The 13,540-nt window shown below is 46.7% G+C and overlaps 1 protein-coding gene across 8 annotated transcripts in view; it reads left to right on the forward strand.

The window, feature by feature from the left end:
* LOC109285286 (uncharacterized) overlaps window positions 1-13,540 on the forward strand; it is a 282,747-nt gene that overhangs the window by 121,993 nt on the left and 147,214 nt on the right. For all 8 annotated transcript variants that reach the window (XR_009460339.1, XR_009460338.1, XR_009460340.1 and 5 more), the window contains exons 3-4: window positions 765-836; window positions 3,367-3,530. The gene's annotated coding sequence lies outside the window, so the exon portion shown is untranslated. The remainder of the gene's footprint in view (window positions 1-764; window positions 837-3,366; window positions 3,531-13,540) is intronic.

Consider the following 13,540-nt stretch of genomic DNA (forward strand, 5'->3'; position numbering starts at 1 on the left):
CGTGGGATGAATCCCACCAGGTCTCTGTTAGCCCCACTAAGTCATAGGTGTTTAGTGCAAGCAGGAGCGCTAGTTCATCCTGCTTGTTCCCCATGCTCCTAGCATTAGTATATAGGCACTTGAGCCCTGCGACTGGCGCCTTTGCTGCCCCCCTGCTCCCAGTCCCATGGGGCCCATTGTTTCTTACCTTCTTGTTCCTTACCTGTTCTGTTGTGCTGGCCTCCCCATGGCTTTCAGGTTCCCAATGTTCTCCTTCTTCAGGCTGGGCTGTCCTTGTGGGTGCCACATGGTTTGGTGGTCCACAGCTTCCCCTGCCCTCGTACTCCCCTCCCCCCGACGAGCCTAGTTTAAAGCCCGCTGGAGGAGATCCGCCAACCTAGAAGAAAACACACGCTTACCTTTGGGGGACAGGTGAAGCCCATTATCTTTGGTCTTGGATTATAAACTGTTTGGGCTACACTTGCCTTGTCCAAAACCTAGAATCATAGGTCCTCGGTCCATGATTAAAGGGTCAAGGCAATACAGCAATAACTACAAGTTTGAAACCGAGATCCAAATCCCACTCTGGTAGGTACTGCACACATGCATCTCATGGGCGTTCTTACATGGAAGACTTAGGCAGCTTCTGGAGCTCTTAAACCCTGGATTGGCTATACATTAGTGCCTTTTAAATGTCTTAAATCACTTGTTATTTGTCTTAAAATTACACCACTACAGGGCAGGATTAGATCTAATCTGTCAAATTTTGCTTCTGTTCTGTTAAGGTATGGCCACTCTAGACAACTACTTGTTCAAGCTGAAGTCTTCCAGCATCCCAGGATTCAGTGGTTCCTAAGGTGAGTGGGGTCATCGGGGTGCAGCAGGGCTGGGCATGGTACCTCATCCCCTGGGCACATCAGGCAGAGTGAGCATCACAGCCCCAGAGCTCCCAGTGGCCATGCTGCCTTCTGCCACCTCTGGGGACCAGCTTTGCTCCTTCAGGGCAGTCTGTGCTTGGATCAGCTCACTCTGCCTGGCAGAAGCAGAGCTGGTCCTGCCCCTAGCTCCCAGTCCTGCCCCTGCTCACCAAGCACCTCATGGCAAGTCACAGCGGTGCAGGTGAGGGCAGTCAGAGCAGGTTTTTTTGCCTTAAGGTGTGACTGGTCCACTAAGCTAATTAACATGCATATGGGTTACAGTGTAAGGTATAACAAGCCCCTACAAAAACACTGCACTTCCCTTGAGAAGCTTTCAGTTAGCGTGGATTGGGAAATGGGTGTATGCCTTTAAAAATAATAATAAAAAAAATTCTGACAAAAAATAGTGTTTTATTTTGGTAAAGATTTTCCTTCAAAAGTTTTTATTTTCATTTTTAAAATGAATGTTTTCTGCCAAGCATTCTCCATTTTTATATTTCCCCGAGAAAATCTGAAACCAGAAATCAGACATTTCCCACAAATACTTCTGGGAACAAGCATTGAACATTTTGAACATTCACAGAATACTTTGCATTTTTTGCCAGATCGACTCCTGATTTACATAGACCAAACTGGCGTGATTTGCCCAAACCAGTACAGGTTAATGGTTGAGCCTAAAATTAGAGCTCTGGCCTCTTGAGTCTCTAGCTTGTAGACCAGGATGACTCCTATATGCTGAGTAAGAACCTGACAATTGTTTTGCATATCAAAGTAAAAGATTGAGGTGTCTGGTATATAAGAGAATTATTTAGCAGGTGAGATTGGGGGAAAAATATATACTTCATGTCACCTTCCCAATCTGGACTTCAAAATTGTCATTCGTGGTTGTGGTAGTTGGGTGTGGCCTAAAGAATGGCATTAAAGGGTTGGGAAAGGAGGGCAAGGATTAGAAGAAGGGAGTTAGACAGGTGTAATAGTTCCATGGATATTGTATTCTTAAATGACCAAAGCTACTGGAGCAATCAGATGATTTGCATTTCAGCTTCAGGATGACTTCTATTTATTGGAGCTGTACTTCTCATTCTTATTTTGGAAAATAGAGAAGCATTTTCAATGTGTCTACATATGTTTAATCATTCATAGAGAAGTGGGGCAGGAAGGGACCTCAAGAGGTCATCCAATCCAACCCCCCTGCCTGAGGCAGGAAAGGTCTTGCGTCCCATATGTGACTTTGAGGTTATTAGCACCTTGCTGTAACCAACTTTGCTAATCAGCTACTGGGCATTAATAAATAATTCCACTGTAGGAAGATACAGGCATCTGTAGAGCAGGAGCCATTTGCAAACGAATAAATGCCACACTATAGCACTTTGCATATTTAGAGTTTTTGCCACATCAAGGAATTTTCCTGGCATTGGGAAATGCTTTCTTTACAGTGACCTGCACTTTATATGTGAGTGAAGCCTCAGGGAAGGCATTTCCCCTTTGATGAGCTGTAATATATATTCCTGTCTTTTTGCATGAGATTTTGGAAGGCTGAAATTAAAAGTAAACTCGGTATAGCTTGTGGCTGACTGACGACAGGGGGTTGGGTAGGAACAGATCCTGAATATGCAAAGATTTGGGTTTCTCCCATGTATTTCCATCATGTTATCTCTCAGTGGAGGCTAGAGACTTCAGTCAAGATGCAGACATGGTGTGGTAGCTACTTTACATGCAGGTAGCAAAGAGTACTCACTTCCTGCTGCCTGAAAGAAGTACTCACAGCGGGCGAGGGCTGGGAGAGTAGCATGTCAGTAGTCCTCCGTGTGCCCATGGATCCCTCTGTTAGAATCAAGCTCTAAAGCCTAAATTCATCCTTGGAATAGCTTTGCTGACTTTGCTAGAGGGACACCAATACATTTGCCCTCGAACTTTTGAGGCAGGTGATCCACCAATAATAAACCTCATGGGATGGGCCAAAAGAAATCTCACGGGGTGCGTCCAGACGAGCCCGCACATGCCTCTAGCAGTGTCTCAAACCCCTTTGAGATTCTACAAGAGGCATGTGCGGGAACGGAAAAAAGCTCCCCCTGCTGCAAGTTTGCAGCGCAGGGGCAAAATTACCTCTGGATATCCAGGGGTAAAAAAAGAAACGGAGCAAAAAACACTTGCACAGCACGGTCCTGGACTGTGCCCTGAGGCTGCCAGAGCATCTCTCTGGTCAGCCCCTTGCCCTGGTGCTGAAGCGTGCTGCGTGCCAGTGCAGAGCAGGCAGTGTGGCAGCAGCAGGGCTCCAGTGCTGGTAAGTAAGGGGCCGGAGGGGGGAGGGGACCATGGGGGGAGGGACCTCCAGTGGCCCCGCCTGCTCCCCCAGCACCCCATCCCTTCCCTGCCCAGCCCCACCCCCTGCCTGTCCCCCAAGGCCCCTGATCCCTGCCCCCCCACACCAGCATCTCCACAATTTAATTCCCCTTCTTCCTCTCCCCAGCACTTACCAGCAGTTCTAGCTGCCCATCCAGGTCACTGGGGCCCTGCTCACACAGTGGGGCTGGGTGACAGCCACAGCGGCCCCAGCCTGGGCCCTGCTGCCCCCCGCTGCCCTGGGGGGCTCTGCCAGGAGGCCCTGGAGCCCCCACAGCCCCTGCTTCTAGGGTGAGTAGAGGCTTTCTTTTTTTTTCTTTTTTTAAGTGCTGGAGCCTAGGGTGGGGGTGGGCAGCCATCGGGGGCTCTGGGTGCAAGCAGGAGATGGGGCCAAGTGGGGCAGCCATTGGGGGGTCTGGGAGAGCAGGGGGAAGGGTGGGGATGGATGGGGCAGTCATCAAGGGGCTGACAGAGCCTGCGAGGGATGGGGTCAGGTGGGGCACATGGGCCCTGATGGGAGGGGGTGGTAGCCCCTGCAAGGACCATTTGGCCCCTGGTAGGGGGGCTGTCACCCCTGTTGGGGGGATGCTGCCCCTGTGGGGGGGGGGGGGCTGTAGACCCTGTGGGGGCAGCAACACATATAGGTATTTAGAATTCATTTCATTATGATAATAAAGACACTGCTAGGTGTCCAAATTGCTTTAACACCATTGATATAGCAATAAAACATGCCCAACTGATTGCTGTCTCTCTGTCTCTGTCTCTGTCTCTCTCTGTAGTCGTCTTTTGTTTTAAACATGGATTTCATCATATTTTACAGAGTGACTTTGGGATTTTTTTTTTTATCAGGGACTTTTCAGTTTTCCAAGAGGGAACACCAGAATTCCTGCTAGGGAGGCCAGTGGCAGGACCCTGCCTGCTCAGAGCGGGCACCTTGGACCCAGCTGAAGGTGACTGACCTCATGGCCAGTTGGGGCCAGGAGGACATGCTTTGATAGTTCAAAGCAGGCCACCACACTGCGAGCATCTTCCAAGCGATAGCTGCCCAGATGGCCGGGCAGGGGTACACATGGCAGTAGTGCCGTACTAAGGCCAACCCTGCAGCCACAGCCCACTGGCAGCTGGCCCAGAGGGGCAGATGCCTCTACTGGCTGTGCAGTCCCCATCTGGGTCTGGCAGGTGTGCAGCTGGTCACAGCCAGGCAGCAGTCTCCACTGCCAGACTGCTGCAATGGGTAGAGGGTGCAGGGGGCACTCTAGGCTTGGGGGCTGCTTTAGCAGTCCAGTGGGCACAGGGGGCTAGCGTCCCCATAAACCAACTGGCCAGGCCTCAGGCAACTAGCCATGACCTGCTTTCCCGGGCAGCTTTTTATACTCCTGGGGCCACCACAGGTGTTTGCCCCAGACTCTAGCTCCTCTAGCTGAAGATCCATGAGGAGTTGGGCAGGGTCAGTTTGCCTTGAGTGAAACAATTTTCCCCACACCAAAGTGCATGTTCAGGCACATGTCCTGAGGCACAAATCTCTGGCACAAAATTGTGCTGCTGCTATTTGAGCTGCTGCAAGCGCATGTGCCTGCATGTGTGGATGCACCCTAGGAGGGGAGCCCTTTTGCTAGGAGCCCTCCTTGCAGCAAGCTGTTCCTTTCATAGCTTCCTTCCTCTTCCTTTTGCTTAAGCTTCAGGGAGTTTTTTGAGCTCCCAAGGGATCCATTCCTTCCCTATCCAAATACTTTGTACCTGGGGTTTCTTAACAGGATGATTGTTCCTTCTTAAAGGGACAGACCACTCTGTTACAGTGGTCTAGGTATTAAAGTATCCAATTTCCCAGTGTGATACTGCTCAGTCTTATTAAGTTCAATGAGAGCAGAAGCCAGCCCATTACTCTGTCCTATTTAAGTTAAAGCACTTGTGACTTATGATCCTTCACTGCTCCGGTACTTCCCCTGACTTCGGCAATATTCTCTAATGGAAATATCTCTAGCGCTGACCAGTGATTTCCATACTCAAGGACATCGCAGGGAGAATGCATTAAAATGCTGCTTTAAAGTGGTGTTTCATCATGTGGTCATTACTAATATTAATAGTAGGCCCGTTGAAAAATTCCCATCAGTGATTTTTCATAAAAAGTAGTGCTCTTTCAGTAATATCAACATTTCTATGGGGGGGCACTGCTGTGTGTGTGTGTGTGTGCAGTGGGGGGAGGTAATTTAATGAAAAATTTCAGGTCTATATAAGGAAAATTATAGCTTGTTGGGCAACGATTTTTTTGGATTTACTAAATGTTTTCACTGGTGTGTTGCTAAAGAGGGGGAAAACATGTCTGAATTTAGGGGAGGTTTTTAAAAAAAAAAAATTCATGGTTATTTTTCCACTTCCAAAATATTTTGCAAGGGAAAACAGCTCTTGATCATGCTCGCAATGCTGTTGGTGACAAATCCTTTTCCAATGCAATGAGCCATGGCCTCAATCAGTGTTACTCCCTTAAAGTCTATTGAGCTACGCTGTAGAACTGGCCAGCTGCCTGTTCCCCTTTTTATGTTATAAAAGATACCTTCCTGTGCCACTTCTGAACAGAACGTGCCATCTGGTGACCCACTGCTAAGCCAGTTTGTGTCTTACGGTTACCAACATTTCCTGATGAAAGTACCTCCCTGTGCCTGAAAGCGGCTGTTACTCCTCTTGGCATCTCTTTAAGCAGTGTGAAATATGGGAAAATAGGTACAGAAAATAGGTCCCCATAGCTCACCTCGTCATAAACGTGTTTCATCGCCCACTAATTTCTCCCCTCGCTGTCCTCCTGGTGATAATTCTTCCCTTTAATTCCCTTTAAGATTTGTGAAGATCTTCTCTCTTAAAATAAAGCCAACATTTTTTTACGGGGAAATGCAGTCCATCTGTCTGTCTGTTTGCTCAGATGATGAAAATGTCCCATTAACCAATTTAATTGCTTGAGGTTTGATTCCTCTCTCCCCTGCCATTCCTGTATCCTGTGTCGTGCCCATAAATCCACGAAGTGCAGTCAATCCCTTTTACTTCAGTGGCACTTTTCAGGGACCCTCTCTTTCTCTGACAAGCAATTCTTTCTAATCTGTTTCCACTACTGTTCTTACCTATGGTGCTATTTTAAAGCCATTTTAATTACCCTTCTCTATTCAGTTTCAGTGCTCTGAATTAAGCACCTTTGAACAGATGAATAGTCTCTCTCTCTCTTTTTTAATTTCATTTTCTCTCTTGTTTTTGTCCCTTCTGCTAAGTTTTGGGGGAGGCACATTTTCACCTTGTGTTACATCGCAGGTATGTGCCCGGCTTTAGCATCTGTTGCACTCGATGTGCACCGCAGTCATTTAATCACATTTTAACTGTAGAAAACCTTTAAGAGATTATCAGCACTGTGGGAAATAAGCTATTATTTTTGAAAATGGCATCTGCGATGGAGATGTGGTTATATGTGCCACTGGGCCAAATTCGTCTCGGAGGTAATTCTGCTGTAGGTGAAAAGCCAGGGCTCCGTCCTGCAGAACTGTGCTTGTGCCATAGCTCTTTCATCTTGCGGGGAGCCAAGGAGCAGGGGCTTCATACATGCCTTTGTGTGCCCTGTAAATCATATCCTCTGCGTTGGACTAATGCTGGCTTACCTGTGATGGTCCAGGAAAGTATTGCCTCATCTCAGAAGTCTGGATTCTCTGTGGGCGTGTCTACACATGCACATTTAATGCACATTAGCCCAACTTAAGGTACATTAAGGGCATGTCGCTACATGTGCACACCTTTAATGCACCTAAAAAATGGCAATTTTAGGCTATTCGAGCCTAAACTTATTACCTGCATAAAACATTTATCAAATTTATGTGCAAATAGCTAAGTTGCATCAGTGAATGTGTAGGTGCTCTAATGTGCGTGAATGCGGTGTGTGTCCATTGACTTGGGATTAACTTTAACCCCAAGTCGGTTTGCACACCTGCATTAAGTGCCTTAGTGCGTGCACATATAGATGCATGCCTAAATCACCTTAATGTGCATTAGGCTAATGTGCATTAACTTTAGGCATGTGTAAAAGCACGTGTAGACCCACCCTGTGAAACACAGATATCAGGAATGGAAAAGACTTATTCCATTTTCCAGCTTTTCTCTCTGCCAGGAAAGGACAGTTGTTCAAACTAAATTAGCTAGTGCTTTGTTCCCTACCTGAGTAAAAGGAGCATGTACCGGAGCTTCCAGTCCTTCTCCTGGATGGCTTTATTCAACTTCAGTAGCCCCTAGGCAGCACAGATGAGCTGAGGCCCCATTGTTCTAGTCGCATAATAAAACTATTATTTTTTTTGTATGTAAGACTTACGTTTAAACCTCTTTTTATTTTTCCTAATGTGCTCAGCATTTCAAAATGTCTTCTCTGCAGTGGGGTGGCAGGAAATGGATACTTTTCAGCTGCTTAAACCAACCAGTTTTCCCCCATAGCTGTAACTGCAAGCAAGAGAATGGTTTTATACTTGTTTTCAGTTTTTCTCTTAATTAAACCTTTTCTTACTGGTGTAGAAGTTTGGTTTGAAAGGGCGTATTAATTAACTAAAGCAGGTTAGAGCTAGGGGAATATTTTAATAGTATTTTCTATTCACTTTCAGATTAGAGCCTCTGCTTTAAATTCTTATCTGTCTAACCCCCTCCATATCCTATTGTTCTCCCTTCCCGATAAGGATTCCTTACAAAAACTATTTTAATTACTTTTATAATTAGTCAGAAGCTAAATCTTTGATGAAGCATCTCTTGTGCTAGTTGAAATCTTTGTTGCTTTTCTTCACATATTATACACAGCTCTTTCACGTTTCCAATTCTAATTAGCTTCCACTAATCATTTTTCCATCCCCTGCCCTGGTGTCACTCTTGTTAAATTATCGTGCAATGTGGCAGGACAGGACACATCACCAAGTCCAGCCGGTTTCAGTGGAGACCCCAACAGCACGCAGTGTTTAAGGTTCAAGTTGAGTAAAAAAAATGATGCTCTGACAATCTTGCCTTTTGGAAACAAAAAATGTTATAGCTTAGAAAGAACCCCAAGGTTTCTGACAGGTTGGAAATGAGAGGAATGTATTTAATGTTAATTAAAATGTTTGGTTTTGACCAAAAATGTAACCTTTTCATTTCAAGCATTTAAAAATATTTTTAAATTAGACATGTTTTCTAACTAAAATCCATATTTCAAAAAAATCAATCGTTTCATTTTAAATAGTCAAAATGGTCTCTTTACTTTTTACGCCCCCCCATCTCCAAATGAAAATGTTGGTACCGTTGATAAGTATTTACGTAAAAAGTTAGTGTCACTAGATCTGCATTTTTCACTGAAAAAAGTTTTGCATGAAAAATTCACCAACGTCTACTGAAGGTAACCCTCAGCGTGAGATACCAGGGGATCTCAGGTTTCTTCACTGCATCATTTTAAAGGGTGGTCCGGGTGGGGGAGGGAGGAATATGAATTTGTACAAGAAAAAAGAATACAAAACACTGAAGTTTTGTCTGTATTTTTTAATGGACTATGTGGGCACGTTCAGACAAGTGCGGATATGTGGTTTGCAGTGCCGCAGACCCGATAATTTAGCAACCACATGCATTGCACATGCAGGCGTTGACTGCACTGCTAATTTGCAGCGCGCTAGGTTTTGGCACTGAGAGATCCTGGTGTCAAAAAACCCCACACCAGATGAAATTGGGAAGCACATGTGGTGGCAGCATGCACTGCCCAAAACTGGAGCCTGACTGGCCGGATCCATGCTCTGGTTGCTGGCCAGGCTCCGTGCACCCAGATTGCCACCTTTGTAGCCCTGGGAAGCCTGGCTGCTAGGGCTGCTAGGGCCAGCCTCCCCTATTCTTCCTGGGCAATGTGCCGCTGCTAGGTGTCCCTGGGGAACGCATGTTCCTGATTGTGGGGATGCGCCTTATGGGGACATTTACTCAAGGCAATAATCATCATGTCTTGTAGGATGTGTCCATGTGGTTCCTTCTGGGATCTGGGATGGATTCTAAAAGCAAAAGATACACAACTAAAATGCAATGTTCAGTCCTGGAAGGAAGTGGGGGGAGGAGAATCCAAGCAAAGCAAATGCTCAGTCTTTTAATACTTAAGGGCATAAGGCCCATCAGGACTCTTGATTACCTTTCTGGTGAGCATCCAGTTCAAACTGGCCTGCAACCCTCAATGGGGCGCGTGACTCAGCTGCTGCTCCTTCTCCCGTTCTTATTTCTTCATGTGTCTTCTCTTCTCGCTTTGTCTTGCTCAAGCCTCCTGCCTTGCACGGTCCCCTTGCAGCTCTCCTCTGTTCTGTACCTCTTTTTATGCTTAGTGCAGCCTTCCCTGTTGTGTGCATTAAAGACTGAGCCTGGCCATGCACACTGCCTGCTTTAAAGCCTATTATACCTCAAAATTTTCCAGTGTGAGCACATCACATAAACGCAGAAAACACAGGGAACAATTGTAGCCTGGGACACAGCTGTATCTGTGTCATCACTGGAGTTGCACTGATTTACATCAGTGAAGGATCTGGCTGATGCCTCGGGCAGTTTTGCTTTCTTACCACGTAGGGTCTAGATGTATGAACTGAACTGTCCCCTGGATACAGGTGCTGGATGTGAGGGCTGAGGGACTGAGTGAGACAAATTGTCTACTTTGGCCAGAGAAAAGAAATTGTATTGCGCTATAGCTTCCTTCTGCATACTGTCCAGCCGGGTCTCCCATGCCTTTGGAAACCAGAGGAATACGCCAGTACTTGCAGCTGATGGTTGTATTACTGCCATGTCGAGAAGGTCTGATGGATACTGGGGCTCCACTGCACTGATTAAACACACAGGGGATCATCCTAGCTCCAAGAGCTACTTATGTCCATAAAGAAGAGAAACAAAGGTAGCCCAAATATTTCTTCAGCTTTAGCAGCCCAGCCATAAAAAGTGGCTTGCCAAAGGTCATCCAAAGAGCGTATGGGAGAGAGCCCTGTGTGCACATCTGAGCACAATGTTCGGCCGCGATGTTTCCTCTAACAGTGTAAACTCTCTGCATCTTGGTTATAGCTAGTGATGCGTGGTCAGCTTCTGCAGCCAGTAGGCACTGGTTACCAGTCAGTCCTCGCCTGGGCTCTGGTCAAGCACTGGAGAGCGGAGGAGCATGTCGCACTTTGGTGACATCCTGTTTCTTTCAGGCTCCCCTAGGCTGGAAGCACCCAAAGCCAGTTCTCATGGTCACCATTGTGACAGCTTCCTCGGTGGCAGAATTATTCTGATACCTTTTCCCATGACATGAAACTGTCTATTAGTTTGTATTTAGAGCTTGGCTCTGAAGAGAAGCGACAGAGCTCCTGGTGGGAGGTTGCTGGCGGGGAGGGCGACCGCAGCTCTTTCTCCAGCTGAGAGGCTGCTTTTTGATCAGGGAGGCTAAGTTGCGCTTCTGAATTGATCACACTGAGACCTGCTGAACAGGTCGGTTATGCAGCTGTGTCTCACAGTGGCTCTTTTGCCTGACATCCCCTGATTTTTGCAAATGGCAAAAAGTTCCAGTAAAGCTGCTAGCTGATGGCAGGGCATGCAGCTCTCTAAGGATCTGCAAGATGTTGGAGCCCCTTGTGAATAGGCTACCACGGTCCCAAATGCATATGGTCTGGGTGAGCAAAGTGAATGAGGTCTTGCCTCTCTTTAACCCATTGTCTGGAGAGACATTAGACCTTATGAGACCATCAATCCAGTCCTGGAATAGCCTATATCAGGGGTTCTCAACATTTGTGATGCCATGACCCTGAGTGCTGGGTGGTAGCAGCAGGGGACAGCCACTGCCGCCATCCACCAGCCCATGCCACCACTGCGCGCCGCTTCCCCACACCACCATGTGTACCTCCTGGGAAGCTTGTAGCCTCCTTTTAAGTTGCTCGCAACCCCATGGGGGATTGCGATCCACAGTTTGAGAACCCCTGTCCTGTATTATATCTCTCCACACTGCCTGAGGCTCCAGAACTTAGTTGGCATGAGGGGAGATATAAGTGGTAATAAGGAAAGGTGGAGGAAGGAATGAAGGAATCATCCTGACACAAGACACTAAGCAAACCTTTGGTTTGGCCTCAATCGAGTGTCTGTAGGAAGCATGATTTCCTTCTGATCCCAGAAGCACCATTGAGCTCAAGAAAGAGGGGAGGGGAGGACCAAAATTGCCATTGCAGCATCAGATGCTGCCACACTGCATCATGTTGGTTGATATCTTTCTTGGTATTCCCACCAAGATCAATTCAGCTACCTAAAGAAAATAAGGGTTACCTGAGCTGGTCACCTGTGAATGCAGGGGATTGGGTGTGATGATCAGGGAGACCCCTTCCAAGTCCTCCTCTCTGACCCAACATGAAAAAAGCAGCAGAATCTGACCCTAAATTAGTGGAGAGGCATAGGACGCACTTGAGCAAGGTTGTCATCTTCCACGTTTCCATCGAGAAGACGGTTAGGCTGGACGAATTCGCTGCAGCAACACAAGGACCTGACTGAATTCAAATGCAAATGTTTTAATGTTGAAAAAGGAAGTTAATCTAATTTTAGAAATATATGTATAGTTTGTCATCAGTCCCCAAACTTTTGTTGGGCTTCCTGAAGGAAAGACCGTCTTGATCTTGGGCCCCTCCCCAATTTGCTGGTCTCACAGATTTGCCTACATATTTTTGAGGCAGTGACAGTTCTCTGAGCTGAAACAGTCAACTCCTGGGGGCTGTCTGTCAGGAGTTAAAGTGGGAGAAAGAAAGACAGCTTGTGCCAAGCTAATTCCTTACGTTGTGATAATAAATACACACTTGGCACTTTCCATCTACAAACCGATACGTTATATATATTACAGAGATGTACCAGAGGACCTGGGGATGAATGTAGGAGTGCTGCAATGGTAGTTGTGTGACTTATTTCCCAATATGAATTTCAGATCCTCCTTTAAATCTAGGGAAATAAGTAATTCCAGATTTTAGTGAGATCTCCTGCCATAAATCCTCTTTCCTTGGAGTCTCTGCTGTCCGCTCGCTGCCCTTTTGCATGCCGCAGTTCTAAGAGTCTGTTATTAATCTTAACGATGTGCAAAATCCTGCCCTTTATTTCTTCTGCATTTTTTTACCATACTCATCATTCCCTGCTGAAACATTATTCTCACTTCTCACCTGCGCATGATGTTGGGTATCTCGTGTATTCCTTTTGCTGTCCCTTGATGATCTCTTGCACCTGTTTTTCAAAAATAGGTGTTTACTTGCAGGGCTTGACTTTTGTGTGCAGGGATTTAGTTGCTGTGTTAATGGGAATCACAGGGCAAAATCCTTGGAAATGAATTGCCACTCCCTGTGGGTTCGTTATAGATAGTGCCCCATGCAACAGCACTTGCATAAATCTCAATTAATCTTTGAAAACATGCTGTGTTTCTTTTCTGGTCCCTTCCTTGCGTCTGCTTCCAGTGTTGCTCAGTCCTCAGCACTTACAGTAACTGCTGACACTCTGCTGATGCTTTTACATCCACAACTCGGTTTAGCCCCCACGTCCCTGCTGGCACTACATGCCCAGGCCTGCTCCCCATCAGCACCGTACCTAGACTTCTGGCCTCCCCGGGTGAACTGTTAGTATCAGGCCCCGCTTCGCCAGAGATAATGATAATAATAATCAGACAATGGAAAAAAAAAAAACATTTTCAGGCCCCCTTTCTATCTGGGCCCCGGGCAGATGCCCAGTTCGCCCATGCCTGTGTCCAGCCCTGCGCCCTACGCTGGACCTTCCTAGAAGAGTTTTCTTCCAGTCAAGAATGGGCTTTGGGGAACCCTTTATGTTATTCCCATACCTCGTGCAACCTACCTAGTGCTGGTAAGGGGACTTTGCATGGCATGTTTCTTGCTCCCAGCACCATCTCCCTAATAGCAATAATAGCATTGTTTTTGTCTGCCTTATCCCAACTGTTCTGTTTCAGAGAGGGTTATTATTTGCAATCAGGTCTCTGAGCAGCTGCACTGGCCAAGCCCTTCCTGGCACTGTTGTTTTTCAGAGGAAGAATCGGATGCACCCAGGTGATACAGCGGATTCAGATTTGCCAGCGCTTTTCCTCGCGTGTGGACATGAATGCTTCCTCCAGGTGCCCTTCATTTACTACCATTAGGATGTGGCTGTTTCAGCAGCCCGTGCACAGCCCTGTTCTTTATTACACTGAATTCAAGTCGCTTGAGGAGGTTTCCTGGTGCTGTCGTACTATTTTGTCATGTTTAAGACTTAATTCTCCCATATCGGTTCAGGGATGGCTCTTCTTCCAGCCCAGCCTTGTTCTA

Source organism: Alligator mississippiensis, chromosome 2 (genome assembly GCF_030867095.1).
Source record: "Alligator mississippiensis isolate rAllMis1 chromosome 2, rAllMis1, whole genome shotgun sequence".
In the NCBI taxonomy this organism is placed as follows: Eukaryota; Metazoa; Chordata; order Crocodylia; family Alligatoridae; genus Alligator; species Alligator mississippiensis.